This window comes from Coptis chinensis, chromosome 3, assembly GCF_015680905.1.
Source record: "Coptis chinensis isolate HL-2020 chromosome 3, ASM1568090v1, whole genome shotgun sequence".
In the NCBI taxonomy this organism is placed as follows: Eukaryota; Viridiplantae; Streptophyta; class Magnoliopsida; order Ranunculales; family Ranunculaceae; genus Coptis; species Coptis chinensis.
In genome coordinates this window covers 28,318,290-28,332,850 of record NC_141458.1, presented here as the reverse complement: position 1 = coordinate 28,332,850, position 14,561 = coordinate 28,318,290, and positions in this window count along the sequence as shown.

Sequence of the window (14,561 nt, the reverse complement as noted above, 5' to 3'; positions counted from 1 at the left end):
TCGGAATTAACCATCTATGAAGCATTGATATTGGCAAGTGGTGGTGGTGGTGTGGAGATGGAGAAGAATGGTTGAGAGGGAAATAGGGGAAGAAAAATCAAAACAAAAAAGGTGAATAAATATATATATAGAGGTGAAAAGAATTGCATTGAAAAAAAAAGAGGTGAAAAGAAACAATACAAGAGTAGCAGCCGTGGTGATTGATGGCGGCGGGTGGTTGTGGACGGTGGTAGGTGGTGGTGGTGCTTGAGGGAAGTGGGAGGATGTGTGAACTGTGAAGAGACTTGACTTGTTTAGTTTTAAAACTCTAAAAAAGTTTACAAGTAACAGGTCACAATGTCTTGTCTTTTAATGGGTTAGGATGGTCCTACCCTTTTAAAGAGGTAGGATGCTAGCAATTCTCGTTATTTTTTTTCCCATCCATATATTGTTATCGCACATTATGAAAAAATGCAAAACAAAATCAAATTCAATCCTAGGGGTGGCTCCTTGGGGTTTTTTTTTCACTTACTCGGTCACTCTGGTCAAATGCAACCAATGAAGAGGTGGATTTCTGATTAACACACATCGGACATTTGGAACTGTACTTTGAACAAGGCCCGCCACAAAGAAACAAATGATATCCAAATTTCTTACCGATATTTTTGTGTTCATAGTCCAGTCCATAGTCTATTGAGCCACGTCCAATAAAAGGCCCGGCCTCGAACTGCATCAATCAATCAGGTCATTTTGCCTACTCGAATACTAGACATGGCCTATAAAAAAAAAGGAAAAAAATACTCCTCTGTCATGATGGAACAATACTCCTCCGTGTTTTCTTTGTAGAAAGGTTGGATCTCGTTTGGGATCCCGTTTGGATCCAATCTTAAAGTACTACTTTGACTATCTAGATAGGTTGGTATTGCCACTTGGGTTGAATGGATTTGGGGATAAAATTGTTATTGGTGCTCACGAGTTTGTATAGCAAAAAAATTCAAAGAAATGTGACGCCTAACTCAATCTCATACAATTACTTTACGATGTATATTATTTGCAACTTAAGGTAAAATTGTCACTTTAAGATGGATATTGATATTGTTTGCAACCTAAGGTTAAAGTGATACTTTAGGATGGGTATTGTTTGCAACCTAAGGTTAAAGTGATACTTTAGGATGAGTATTGTTTGCAAACTAAAGTAAAAGTGATACATGTTTTTGATGCATGGATAAAAAAAGTGATGGAAATGGTATTAACACTTTGATTAATAGCTATTTGATTAATGACTACTGTAATGTTTAAAAACTTGTAGAAAGAATTAAACTTTTTAAAAGTATGAGATGTAAGGGATTAACACTTGTTACATTGCTATACACAATTGGGAGAGTTGTAGATGCAAAAAGTCCAATTGTCCAATTGTTTTTGAAACATCTTACTAGCTCTAATCGTTCAAAGTTGATTAAATATATGATACTAATTACCATGGTATAATACCAATTATAGTTCACCCTTAATTAAATTATGGTTTACTGTATAAAATCGGGATACAAATATCTTGTGAAGAACTAAATAAAATGTTTCTCAAGGAATGTTGTAGCAATTTGCCAATTCACTCCTCAGACATGAACACATAAAAATGAGGAGAGCTTTCACTAATTTCTTGCAATCATTAGTAGTAAAGCTAGAACACATTTGAAGATTGATAGTACTGATTTAGGTATCACGTAATGCACATCAAAATATAACCGTAAGCCATACACTAAAAACAAAAGATCTAAGCTACATTCACACACGAGGCTGTGTTTATTAATCAAGCAACAAAAACCATAACAAATATTCTAATATTTATCTTACCTTTTCACAACAAAGAATAACAAATCAGGGGAAAAAACATGATGGACATTATAAGAATAAACCAACATCATAGCTTCTAGGGATTGGACATATAGAAGGGAGCTCCTTGAGGATCTATACCTAGACCCCATTTACAAATCTTCTCATTTGCCTCTCTATATATACAGTTGAGACACAGATGTGTGCCATCTGAATGAGCTATGGACTTAATGTACACGTCGCTACATTCATCTCTACGTCCATTTACCCATTCCCATTCCGCCATATGTAATGTGACACTTAATCACAAAATTAGTTATCCGAGATCGACATGACAATATTCTATACGATGTCAGCAAGACATGCTACTACTCTATGCTTTGTTCAACGGGGTGCTCAAGAGAATTAGCCTTTAGGTTTTAAGGAGGGGGACTAGCTCCCACAGCCATATAGGTCCAGGATTTGGATTTAATCTCCCTGCTACATACAAAAAATGATACATTAAAACCCCCTCTAAGTATATCAACTCATGAAACACCCCTATTTTTTAAACCCCAATTCTAATTGTCTAAAACAACGAAATTGCCTCTGAAATAAAACCTCCCGAGTAAAACACATTACACCCATATTCTCTTCTTGTTTTTGGAAGACAACTTGCAAATTATTCTTACTAAAAACTAAAAGTGAAACTAAAAATGAAAAACAACAGACCTTCTCAAAAACCAAATCTTAAAACAAAGAAGGTCTTTCATTTTTTTTTTCTTTCAAAATAATTTTGTTTACGTTTTTATATAGAAAAGATTAATAAGGTTGTGATTAAGAAATTGATGATGATTTCCCTTAACCAAAAAGAGTTAGATGCATTTCCCTCAACGAATGAATTAAGAAGCCAAAACGTAAAATTCATAACGCAAAAATAATTTTGTATAGTGTATGATTCATATGCAAAAACAACTTTTCATATAAAACTACTGAAGTACTGGACTTTTGTATGCGTAGGATTTCATTCTCACATACGCTCAAATACAGCTTTTTTAAAGTACCTTACTCACGTGCACGTTGAAACACACTTTGAGCAAGAGTTTCGTTTCACACCTAAATAATAGACACTTACTTTACGTCACTAGAATTGTCTCTATAAGGAACTGATGTGAGAAAGATTTTGATTGGTGATTTAAACTTATTTACTAAGTTACTTGGATATCAAGTTACTAAAAATGCATGTTTAGTTATCCTAATTTTGCTTAATACAAAAGAGAGAAATAATGGTATAGAGTTAAATCTACTTATGTGAAATTATTTCCATAATTAAGAAGACTTTAATTTATCATGTTGTCTCTAACCTGTTTTGGGTTCATAGACAAACCCAAAATGGATTAGAGCGTTGATCCCTAACAACATGCACCTATCTCTAAGTTCATCTTGCTAGCATGAGAAATTGAACTGATATTTCATCTCTTAAATGCCATTTCAATTCATGGTTCTATTTTACACCAGTCGTTCAATTCTCAAAACCTGGTTTTACCATAGGGACTAGCCCCAGTGTCACCTGGGTCGCGCATGCAACCTTATATAGAGTTCCAGACTCCAAATTTGGTCGATCACTGTCATTTTGTGATAACCTATACCTTTAAACAATGATTCAAGTCTCCTAAAACGGAGCCTGGTTTTCACAAGAGCTTCATTAACCCTCCACCAATGAGGGTTTAAGCTCATGTTCCTAAAAGTGAATCTAATGAAAATTATAAGAAATAGAAGAAGAAAAGAGAATTCTAATTTACACTTTAGAAAAGACTTTTTATTAGCAACTTAGAATTGAAATATATTACAAGTTTAAGATTACAACTATAAAGTTAGAAAATGGAAATAGAATTTTGCTTGAAGAAAAATGGAAAAGACTAAGTTCTAAAACATGCAGTAAAGTAAAACTATGGAGTGTCTCTACCCAACTCCCTTGCCAACGAAGACTCTCACCCTCTTAAGCATAAGAGAGTGCTTTCTTTTTTTTCTTCCACCCACGTGAATCAACCAAGGCACAATATTTCCATGTCGGCTGAAATTTCAGAGGGTAAAAAAACCGAAATATTTTGAATATATCGAGATATCGCAGATATATATCTTTTTGGTGACCAGTACAATATATCGTTATATCGCGAAATATCATTCATATCGGATGCAGTAGGAAATATCGGTAATGTCGGTTATGAAATTGTGGAATCTTTTGAGTTTTGACTTTTGAGATTTGACAACTAACTACAGCTTTTCTTTGACTGTGATCAATAGAGCAACTGTACTTAGCAGTGATGTAATTCTTTGAGAGTGATCAATAATTCAATACTCAATAGAGCCACTGTACTTGTGTGTATTCTTGATTTTTTTTGTAATGAATTGTTGAGAAACAAAACACAAAGATGACGATATATAATAATAAATGGTAAATCACTAAATCCAAGTCGATCACCTATTGTGGAGTCAATGAAATGAAGATGATGATGCCCACATAAACTGATGTAGTAGTGTTTTTTTTTTTTGATAAAAGTGCCTACTCTCCAAATACTACAACGGTACAACCCAATCCAATTTGAACTTCATAAAAAAAGATAGACATACACCGAAACGTAAACAATAGTGATCGAGCTATGCATATAACAACATAAAAGTCCAACATTCTCAATTTATCATTCATTTTCTCGACTTAGGTTTATTCATTTTCTCAATGTAGATCAATTTAGTTCTTATGAATTTATGAGATTTCTTTTATTTTAACATAATAGCTACCTTAATTTATAGATAACATAATAGCTACATTAATTTTTCATGAAAACTATCAAATTATTGACAAAGAATTAACCATAATACAATATACTCAAAGCCCTAAATTACAAAACATATGAGAAATAGATTGTATCAATACATAAATGAGTGACGTGGCTGCTCAGCTCGCATACCCTCTTCTTGAATCCTAATTGCTTCACAATATTGTACCCAAGTATATACAGAGTTAAACCCACCGTCAAGAAATTGTTGAACGTGCCCCTCATATTTTTCTGGTGGAAATTGTAACATGATTCCAATTCGAGGAGTATTGGTGCAAATATACGTTGAGCGCCACACAACATATCCAGGTGCAGTTCCAACAGGTACATAACTTGGATAGACTTGTCCAAATGTTGCTTCAGGTTGAGGTGGGCCATAAGGTTGTTCATAAACCCCCATCTAGTATCTATATGAAGGAGGACCACTAATAGTTTGAGGTTGTGGCGCTTGTCCGAAATCAGAACTATATGACCCACTACTCGCAGGGTGACTAAACATGCCACTATAAGCATCATTCTCTCTTGATTGGTTGTATCCCCAACCACTACCATACATGTAACGCCCGTATTTAAAATACATATTTATTTATTTATTAATTAATTAATTTATTTATTTAAAATTCATTGGATTGGATTTGGGATATGTGAGCTTGATTTCTGGGCCCGAGTCTGTGTTGGGCTTAGGTTTCAAATCCAAGTATATATTCATATTTTTCTAGATAATAGGGTTTAGGGATTAAAATAAAATAAAAATGGAGGCGAAGATAAAATGAGTTGGAGCCAACGATTCGGACTACGAGGGATTTGTGGTACTTTTTAATACAGGTGAGTAGTTATAGTTTTTGGTTTTCGTCGAAGCTACAGGAGCTATATATGTTTGATCTGTTTCCTTCTGTTCATTTTTGTACTATTTTTTCTAGGTTGTTTTTCTCTCATCCTGTTAAATGGTTAACTCGTTAAATGTGAGGTGTTGTTTTCACTTAAATTTCTAAAACTTTGGAAGTAGGATTCGTCGGAACTGTTGCTCGAGCTCCGGAGGCTGTTAATGGTGGTGCAAGCCCCACAACAAGATTTCGGCCTGTGTTTCGTTTAAACTCTTTTTGTTTGTGGTTTTGAAACTCTGAACTTAATCTATCGAAGCTCGTAGAAGCTGTTAATGGCAGCTCGCCCAAATATAATCCTGTAATATGTGTTGAACTGTTATTCTATTGATTGTGTTGGTTGTTTTATGATTGGTTGTAGTGGGGTGGTGTAGTGTGTGTGAGGGGGCTGTCAAAGCTTTAAAAAGGGGTTGTAATGGCGTCGAGATTAATTGGTGTGGAGATCAATTGGTGAGGAGTGAGGATGTTTGGGTTGGATTAGAATTAGGTGTTTGGGTGGAGATCAAAACCCGCACCGATTGGTGGTGGTTGGAGGTTGGCAGTAGTGCGGATGAAGCTTCGACAGGCGTTAATGGCGGTGCGATGGAGTTTTGGAGCAGCGAGGGTTTTGATTTTTTTTTTGGTACCAAAGTGTTGGGTTTTTCATCATGAGTCAAACTGCTGGAATGGAATTGGAAGAGGAGGAGAATACGGTGGTGGCTGGTGGTGGAAGAAGCTGGTGAGCTGAGGGAGATGAGGAAGACGACTATTGCTGTGGTTGGGCCTTGGGCCAAACCAATTAGTTACTTGGGCCGGTCCATATTAGTTTAAATTGTTTGGACCAGTTTGGTTTAGTTCTTTGGGCCCGATTCTATTGTTTGGCTGGGCCGAAACAAGTTAGTTGTTTGGGTCTTTTCAGTTTAGTTTTTGGGACAAAATTTCATGTATTCTTTGGGCCGGTTTATAATTTTATGTGGGCTGGTCCTTATGTCCCCAATTGGGTCAGGTCGAATAAATAAGTTGGTTTTAGACTTTTAGGCTTGGGCCAAAACTAACTAGTGTTTTCTTTGGGCCAGTTTCTAAGTTTGTTTTGGGGCCGGTTCATATAACTTAAATTAGATCCAATGGGGTCTTTAAATATGTAGACTTTTGGGTTTTGGTTTTGGGCTTTGATTGTGGACTGTGGACTGTTTAATTGTGCTACGTTTTATGTTGTACTTTGTATGGACAAATCAAATGCTAAAATGTTGTGGAAGCTTGTATAAATTTGGTTGTCATTATCTAAGAAAGATTTGACGTTGATATTGTGTATATTTTGACATGTGACGAGATAGAAATTTTAGGAGATATAATATTCCTAAAACGCTATAAAAATGTTATGCGATACGTTTGAAGCAATTGTGACATTATATAATATGTTGGGATATATATATATTAAATGCAATAGTTTTGGAGAAATAAATGTATAAACGCTCTATTATTTTATCTGTGAGATGCTACTAGGAGGTAGTAGAGTATTTGTGGATATTTCCCATGGGATTGTGGCGTAGTGCAATAATATATTGGCACGTGAAAGAATGAAAGTGGTTATGAGATATATTGAGATATTTCTAAATATTGTGGCTTAGTGCAATAAGGTATTTGACCTGCACGTGATATAGTGGAATGATTATGAGTTATAAATATATGACACTTGAATAAATTACGTATCGAAAATCCTAGAACCTAGCTACCACAACTCATGTGATTTGGCCTTTGTGATGGGCGTATGTGATATGATTGGCCCTTCGGGCGTTTCAGTGAATCTGAATGGCCCTTCTGGCGTAAGTAATGTGATTGGCCCTTATGGCGTTTTAGTGAAGCTGAATGGCCCTTCTGGCCTAGCCGAATGGTAGCTTGATTATTCCGTTCGCAAAATTAGAACGAGAAGCGCGATATTTTATGCCGAATAGTGGCGATGATACTTACATAATGGCTTTTCGTGTGAGGGTTACGGTGGTGCGCGCATCCCGGGGTAGTTATGCACGGAGTGGTTCATTATGTGAGGGGATGCATGTGGATGTACATATTCGGCGTTGGAAAGCGATTGTGGTAGCCAGGAAAACTAGTTAAGACATAGATACGACGTGATTTTAGGGACACACAAAGAAAGCCTTAAATAATATAATTATGGTAATATGTTGGTTAATGATATACCTTTAAATATACGATAGTATATGGTTTTGCAGAAGGGTGGGTCAAACTAATTACTTGTGCAGAGACGACCCACTCTGTAATTGAGCATGAAATACAGTAAGTATAAAATATGCTTGGCTGGTTATTAGTTTAGTTAGAACCTAAGGCGCCTCGGTGGAGGAACTAAATGCCTTTGTATTATTGTTGGGAAGCTAAGGCGCCTCAGTGGAGGAACTACCTGCCTTAATTATTATACTTAAGGATGTCGTATTAGTTGTTGGAAGTTAAGGCGCCTCGGTGGAGGAACTAACTGCCTTATGGATTGTGTATATATATGTATAAATATATGTTGTATTTTAGAGCTACTCACACCAGCATTTTTATAATGCTGACCCGAATTGCATGTTTGCTTATCGGGTGTGTTCATTAAATGAACATAGTTGATAAGTCTTGACAGGTTTAGTGTTGAAGAAGGTTGGTTGCTGCTTGTGGTTTGCGTTAGCGTCGCATTTCAAGATAGATTTTGTTTTCCCTTGAGGTGAAATAGATTTTCAATTGAGACAATGTTATTTGTATTTTCATTTGTAATTTTAAATAAAGAGTTATTGAAAAGAGATTTGTAACCTAATCTTAGTTGTGAATTTTTGTAATGAAGAGGACTTTTGTTTAAGTTAACATTTTTATTGGTTTTTAATTATCTGCATATTTAAACTATTTATTGGTTTTTGGGAGTTGAGAGTGCATCACACCTCAAAAATGGAAGAGTCGGGAACAAATATTGTTTTTCTGAATTCTGTTGAAATTCGGGGTGTGACAATACACCCTCTCATTGTCATGGTCATGTGTCCCTGAGCTCGTACTCATTGCTTCAAAATTAGATGAAACTGAATCAAGATCAACATCAGCTTGTCTAATGTGTCCTCCTTGTCTTCTTTGACCAACACTTCCACGCCCTGGCTCGTACCTTCTTTGGGAATTGTCATTAAGAACTTCTCTATCACGGTTGTTTCTGGATGCAACCTCATATACATGTGGCTCAAGTGGAGTTTCAAAATCAATCGAGTCATGCAATTCAACATTTAAATTAACTCTACCTCCACCACCTCCACCACCACCACTGTTGTCACCATCACCACCACTATCATCATCGTCGTCATCATCATCATCAACAGAATCAGGTTCTTGTGTCTCATCATCGGAGATATTCTCGGGTAAATTATTTTCTATTTGGAAAGGTGTGTCGAATTCAGGACCCAAACTTAAAGTAGGTTCATCACCACTTTCTTCAATTACTCTGTCGATGAGATCTTCAACATATGGGTTAGGTCTACCTGATTCCGTATCCAACACTGGCGCTAAAAGATTTTTATCAATAATTAACCCAGTCATCCAAGTGATCAACTTGTTCACTATCCATAAATATTTGAGTGAGGTCAATAATTTGCTCATTCTCTGCATTTTGTGCATGCCTTTGCTTCAAACGTAAATTATAGTGAACTTTCACCAACATCATCAATTTTGGCGCACCAATATGATTCCTAATTAAGCTTCGTGTGAATTAGGCCGAATGTGCTCCAGTTGCGCTCACACCTAGATGATGAAGCGGTTTGAGAAAGGACTTTTATCACCAACTCCCTTAGCTCTTTTGTGTCACCACCGTACAACTCCCACCATTCAACTGTATTATTTAAACCGAAAAAGCAAATCTTAATTACTTATGGTCCAAACATTAGTGTGATTGAGATTTGAGAGTATGCCAAGCAAATCTTAATTAATTACCAGGTTCTAAAATTGTTATTCCAGCCTGTGCTGCAAGTGTGCCAAATTCTCCAGTGTAATCTCGGAACGAAATCATTTAATAGACCAAAGTGTTAGTGAATGTAAAATTTAAATTATAACTTGAGAATATCAATATTCTTATTTTTACCTGATGCAATGCTTTGGCTTGCTTTTGACCATCATCACGAAACAATACTTTTGCTACTGCTCGAACTGCATCAATGTGGGGATCAGAGAATCTGAGCTTTAATGTGTACTGGTACTCTAGGTTTAGATACATTGCTATAAAAAAAAAAAAAAAAAAAAAAAAAAAAAAAAAAAACTCTCTTTTAGGAATATTTGAAATAGTAATAATTTAAATTGAATCAATTATACTCACCGACTGTGTGTAGCACATGCAATAATTGTTTTGTCCATCTTTTGTTTACAATTACAAGGACCTAACCACATCCAGGGATTTCAGATATCTTCTCCCTCACTACATCAAAAGCTTTATGAACATATAGCATTGTTGCCTTTTTGTCACCATCTAACAACCTTAGGCATATGTACAGGGGCTCAAGAATTTGTAAAACATAGTTAACATCATTCCAAAAGTGTTCTTAAGTGACTTGCTCCACAATCATCATAGCTTCTATAGTATTAGCTAATGGGGTGTCGAGATATCTTTGACACATGAACATTTGCCTGAGTAATATTTTTTTTTTTCTGCTGGAGACTTTTGAGAGCCAAGTAGTTTGTGGCAAATCTAGTTGCTGCAGGTCTAACTATATCACCACCATATGACAACCTCATTAATGCTAAGACCCTAGATGCATTATAGATGAACTTTGTAACCGCATGAGCCTTACTGATACACCCGGCCACCCTTTCTTGTTTGGCAATATCTTTAACATCAAGTCTATACAATAACAAGCACACGGTGCCCAAAATAAATTGTATCCTGGTGTCCTCATTAACAATTTTCCAGTCTTTTTGTAAGCAGAAGCTTGATCAGTTACTATCTGCACCACATTTGGTGCACCTATCTCATCTACAACCTTCTTCATTAAATTAAATATGGTTTTGTGATTTTTCGGATCAATGGTAACATCAAAAGACTTTTGAAAAATTATTTCTCCATCACAATAAACCATAAAGTTAACGAGAGACATCTTTCTTGTCCCAGACCAACCATCACACATGATGGTGCATCCATAAGTTGGATACTTCTCTGCCACCTCACTTGCGAATTGGTCGATATCATCACTTTCCATCTTTAAATATCTTTCCATTATCTCTTGAGCAGTTGGTCCTTTCACTCCAGTAGGACACGTCGTGATGAAATCAATCGTTGGTTGGTAGTACGGATTGTTTGTCGTTAATGCATGTGGAGGTACTCCAGCAAAATTGAACCATGTACTTAGCCATCTACCCAACTTCTTCCCCCATGTTTTCATTTCACCAATGTTCTTAACACTAGGCTGGCCGTGTCCCGACTGTCTAACAGTGTATGGATCAATTGTTTGTTATCTCATGGATTTGGACCTCCGAAATCCCAGGAAACTCTTTCCTTTTTTGTTTGATCCAAAACCAACCCCACAACCACCTCCTGACTCAAAAGTAGGTTGATGCCGAAAATTTCTAGCTTCACTACCTTCCCTAGCTTCCTAGCTGACCCTCTTCCCATTGGTCAGCTACATAGTTTCTTCGTGCATGTTGCATACCCTGAAACTCCTAACTCCTACTTGAGTATGCTCTTGATTTTTCTTCTTCTGTGACAAAATCGTTAAAATCATCGTCGAAATTTGCACACATTCTGTCCTGGACTCGAGTCTCCAACTGTTGTCTTTTAACTTTTCTGTGTGTGCCTTCTTGTAGTTGATCTCGCATTGCAATTCTGATATCTCCAAGGACTTCAAGACACCTTGCTATGTTGTTACCAACCCCAGATAAGTGTTGTTTAAGTTGACTGACCCCACCACTTTGAAATTCAAGTTGACAATAATTGCATCTAAACTTTTGCTTGGTGTTATCCAATGGCGTACCATGTGACTAACCAATATCTGGTTTCCTAACCATTTTGATCTTAGACAAATATATAACCTAGAATCTGTAGGTAGACAAATATAACTAATTAATCAAAATGTAGGACATGCATTTAAAAAATATATGCATGACATAAAAGTAGAACATGGTCAGTCTACAAGGTCTTGTAGGAAAACTAATTAAATTTTCTTTGTGATCCTATCATATGCCCCATCAAAATGATCCCTTATGAGATCTAGTACTACCTTAACTGTTGAGTCAGTACCCATACCACAACAGTTTATTGCCAGCAACATTGGAATATAGACTCCTCAACTCAGCACATAATACCAATACCAACAATTGATGAAAGAAATTGTTTTGATCTGCCGTAACTTTGGGTATATACTACCACCTTAGGCAGGCACCACCATCAAACTGATAACAAAAATGATTGGAAATAGAAAAGGTAGAGAAAGATTCTATATTTATCACTACTGAACCCAACCCGCCCTTAGTCGGCAGATATTTATCTAAACAATCGCATAGACCTCTTCATTGTTTCACCGCTGATGTCATCTTCACTGCCAGATTAACCCTTATAACCTCAATCGAATCTCAATCAAAACCACTACAAAATACTTGTCCAAAAGGTAGGAAGATAACCAAGACGAACAATACCCATAAAGAATACTGATCAAATCTATTCCGGTAAAAGCAATCAACACTAATCACTAGGTAGCTAGCTAAGCACAACAAAAGGAAAGAAGAAGCTCTAATCCACCAACGACCCCTTGGACACTTAAGTCAAATCCTACTTGAACAAAACGGTCAATAATTCTACTTAAGATGTGTTCCTTCTATTCAATTGGCATGGTGTGAATAATTGGTCGATGTACAAGTAAGTGTTTACCGTTCAACATATTTCTTCATTAGTCTATGTTTAATTTGTACATTATTATAAGTATTATATTTTAATGCAAGTGATATTATTGTTGAGTATAGTTCATAATTTCATATATAATAATCAATTTACATACATCGTTAATTATTCGAGATGCGCACAAATTATGTTCTGTCGGTTTTGTTGATAATAGTCTGCTCCAAATAAATCAAATATTTAAGTTGTCATTAATTTATTACACATATGAAGTGAATAAATAAATCAACTAGATTTCTTTTTAACAAAAAAGTTAAAAATTAATTAAAAATGAACTTAGAAACAAAAATCAACTAGAACTTAATTATAAAATCTAACCTACAAGATGTCAATTAAGATCAAAACAAAGTGGTGAATAAAAACTCACTACTATGCCGCGAGATTCAAAGAAAGAGATGTATCGATTTGCGCCTGGACTTCACTTTGGACTTTGGACTTTGGACTATTCTCCAAGTTTTATTCCACCGTGCCCTAAGGAGTAAGGACTTCAATCTCAATTCTCAAACACCAAAACAGAGTTGGTTCACTTGGTTCAGTTGGTTGTAATGTTCTATCGAAAAAAAAAAGTTGGTTGTAAATTGTAATGACTAATGTGTAAGTGACTAAGTTCTCATCACATGCATCTCATTACATTGTGCACATAATTTTGTTAGCCACGCCCTTGTCACCTTACATCACATCACATCATCACATTATTTCTTTAGCAAACAGAGAAAGTTGAAAGCTTTGACCTCGCCACATCACTCACATGCGTCTCATTTTTATTCACAATTTGTCCATATCAGATATATATATCGGTTAAATCGCCGATATATATCGGAATTTATCGTTTATATCGCAATTTTAATAGATAATATCGGCCAAAAAATCAAAAGATATATGTCGAATAAGTCGGAAATATCGATTATATCGTCGAAATAAAGATATATTTTGATTTTGTCGATATATATCGAGATAAAAAGGCTTAAATATTTGGCTGCGAAATTTCAAATATTTCAATTTTGGATTGCTTAAAAAATGAAATTGTTTCAACAAGATTTGCCTAAACACACCAGTTGGGTCGGAAGTGATCTTTTTCGGAGGAGATTGCGAAGGAGATGGTTGTTGGGGGAGAGTTGAGATTGGACTTCGGTTTTGAAGTTACCTACGTACCCAAAAATATTGCTTGGGATGAAGTCTCGATTGGGTAGTTCTGGAAAAATGACGAAGGTTGGATTTTATAGGTAAGATTGGTGATAGTTACTTCCTCGTTCTCCAATATTCCAATCGTGGGATGAAGTTGGAGAACTGGCAGGAGAACTGTCTAATTGTGGGATGAAGTTGGAGAACTGGTAGGAGAACTGTCTAATCGTGGAATCAAGTTGGAGAACTGGCGGGAGAACTTGCCAATCGTGGGATGAAGTTGGAGAATTGGTGGGAGAACTACCACATGATATGAAGTTGATGGAAGTGAATCTTGAATGTGGACGAAATTGTGAAAGTTGTGGATGAAGTTGTGGAAGTTGATTGATTCGGTCAAACAACTTCCTCGCAAATGTTCAAGACACGTGTTTAATTGAATAGACTTTGCGTTATGTAGGTAGGTAGGCTATAAATTAAGTCTGAGCATGGGCTCTGAGCGTGGGCTTTATTGTAGATAAGCTCTGAGCATGAGCTCTGAGCGTGGGCTTTATTATAGATAAGCTCTGAGCATGGGCTCTGAGCATGGACTCTGAGCATGGACTTTATTATAGATAAGTTCTGAGCATGGGCTTTTTGGGCTCTGAGTGTGGGTTTGTATTGAATTCGGCTTTTATTGGGCCACATTTGTGGGGGCCAAAACATCGCCCTCTCTTTGTTACATGGGCAAAGCCTGTGTGGCAAAGAAATAATTTTTTTTTTTTTTTTTTTTTTTGTAGGTTTGTAAACTGTTATATATTGTTTCTTTTGAGGTACATTAAGTTACCATCTAGAAGCTGGTAAAATAGTAAACAACATGTAATTTTGTTTTCTGCAACTGTTGGATAGCAAGAACGCACACCTGAGGCATAACAAATGAAGGTGGATACAAGTGTGGAAAAGCGAGTTTGGGCTACAAGCATGGCTAAGGACATGATGGACTTGAACAAGCACTTGCGATCACGACTGCTAGATTTAATGCAATCCAGATTGTCTTGTGAGTTGGGCTATTCAACC